General features: G+C 61.0%; 2 non-coding genes across 2 annotated transcripts; both read left to right on the plus strand.

The window, feature by feature from the left end:
- Positions 1 to 29: 29 nt before the first annotated feature.
- On the plus strand, positions 30 to 328 carry LOC146599839 (signal recognition particle RNA). Its single transcript, XR_014894924.1, has one exon.
- A 377-nt stretch (positions 329 to 705) lies between these two features.
- Positions 706 to 1,005, plus strand: LOC146599840 (signal recognition particle RNA). Its single transcript, XR_014894921.1, has one exon.
- Positions 1,006 to 2,015: the final 1,010 nt, after the last annotated feature.

Below are 2,015 nucleotides of genomic sequence, written 5' to 3' on the forward strand. Positions count from 1 at the left end.
AAGATGGGTGGAAAAAGACTTGAAAAACAGCCGGGCACGGTGGCTGGTGCCTGTAATCCAAGCTCCTGGGAGGCTGAAACTGGTGGACAGCTTGAGCCCGGGGGTTCTGGGCTGCGGCGCGCTATGGCGAGCGGGCGTCCGCGCTAAGCTCAGCATCGATATGGTGTTCCCCGGGGAGCCGGGGGGCCCCAGGTCGCCTAAGGAGGGGTGAACCGGCCCAGGTCGGGAACGGAGCAGGTCAAAGCTCCTGTGCTGATCAGTAGCGGGACAGCGCCTGTGAATAGTCCCCGTGGCTCAGCCTGGGTGAGACAGCGGGACCCAGTTTCCTTTTGCTTGTTCAGGCTATCGGAACTGGAAACGGAGGGAAAGAGAGGGACAGAGGAGTCGCTAGAGGAGTTAAATAGAGGAATAAATAGGGGAGCTCTAAAAGGGGAGGACGAGAGCCCAGAAACACTCTCTTACGTGAACCCCTTGATCAAAGAGAAGCCCCGATGCTCCTCAACCCCCCAGCTAGACCTTGCAGCGCGGCAAAACCCCAAATTGCTGTTTGCATGAGAAACCAAGCGGCCGTGGAGGAGGGCTCTCCCGTTTCCTGGGGCAGATCTCAGCAGAGGGACCGAGCAGCGGCAGCGGGAGGGCGCGGGGGAGGCCTCGCGTGGGCCGCCGCCGGCGGGCCCTTGGGCGTCGCGCAGCGGCTGGGCCGGCGCCGGGCGCGGTGGCGCGCGCCTGTAGTCCCAGCTACTCGGGAGGCTGAGCCCGCCGGATCGCTTGAGCCCAGGAGTTCTGGGCTGCAGTGCGCTATGCCGAGCGGGTGTCCGCGCTAAGGCCGGCATCAATATGGTGATCCCCGGGGAGCTCGGGGTCACCAGGTTGCCTAAGGAGGGGTGAACCGGCCCAGGTCGGAAACGGAGCAGGTCAAAACTCCCGTGCCGGTCAGTAGTGGGATCGCGCCTGTGAATAGCCACTGCAGCGTAGCCTGGGCAACACAGAGAGACGCGGGCTCTTTTTGAGCAAAACCCCGACGCCTTTTGCACCCCCGCGCCCCCTTTTGTGTCTCCGCCCCGAACTCCGCAGCCGCCGCTGCGGCTACCGCACCGCCTCCCGCCGGTACCGACCGGTACCGACCGCCGGCCCCTGCCGGTACCGCACCGCCTCCCGCCGGCCGCTGCCGGTACCGCACCCTCCTTCGCGTCCGAGGCGCCGCGGCGCATCCACGCACCGCGAGCGAGGCTGCCTGGCGTGAAATACTGCCTTTTTAAAAAAAAAAAAAGACATAACGAGCATGTCGCCATCAACGAACAGAGCTGTTTTTCCCCCCACACGTTTTGTTTCTGAACTCCCGCGGTTGTCTTTCCTGTTCTGAGCCTCTTCCTGCAACAAGCCGTCGTTCAGCTGCTCCAGTCCCACCACGCCGGGGAGAAGAGGTCCGAGGGAAGGACCGTCTATCACCCCCTCGCACCTAAGATGATGCTTTGTCACTGAAACTCATTTCTTCTATCGCTGTTTTGGACGCTGTATCCTGGAAGCCTTTGTAAATGAATACCCCGAAGGATTTCTTATAAACCTCTGTATTACTGTGTTACATACTACAGCTGTACAAACTGCCCAGATTTGCCTGTTGTAACAATTGACACCTAAATAACATACGTGCACCCAGTCAGCTCTAGAGACGGTACTCCCACAGGCCCAGCACAGCCCGGGGTGTCTGCGCACTCTCGTTTCCTCCGGGTACACACTCGACTGCTGTGGGGTGCAAGGGCCTGATGCTGAACTCGGCAGCTCTTCCATGCCCGGCTCGGGAGCYTGGGGCTGGCGCGATGGTACGGTGCCATTCGCCGTTTGCTCTGGTGCGGGGTCACACTGTGCAGGGGGGTGTTTTTAAAGGCCACAGTGTGCCGTGTAGCTGCGTGCACTGTAGCACTCACACGCCACACAGGCTTCTCTGGCATGCTACACCTGCTGCAATGTGTTGTACAGCCATGGTACACCACCCTGGGGGCAACTACACCTGCCCA

Source organism: Rhea americana, unplaced genomic scaffold, assembly GCF_003343005.1.
Source record: "Rhea americana isolate MKP2758 unplaced genomic scaffold, rheAme1 scaffold_131, whole genome shotgun sequence".
Taxonomy (NCBI): domain Eukaryota; kingdom Metazoa; phylum Chordata; class Aves; order Rheiformes; family Rheidae; genus Rhea; species Rhea americana.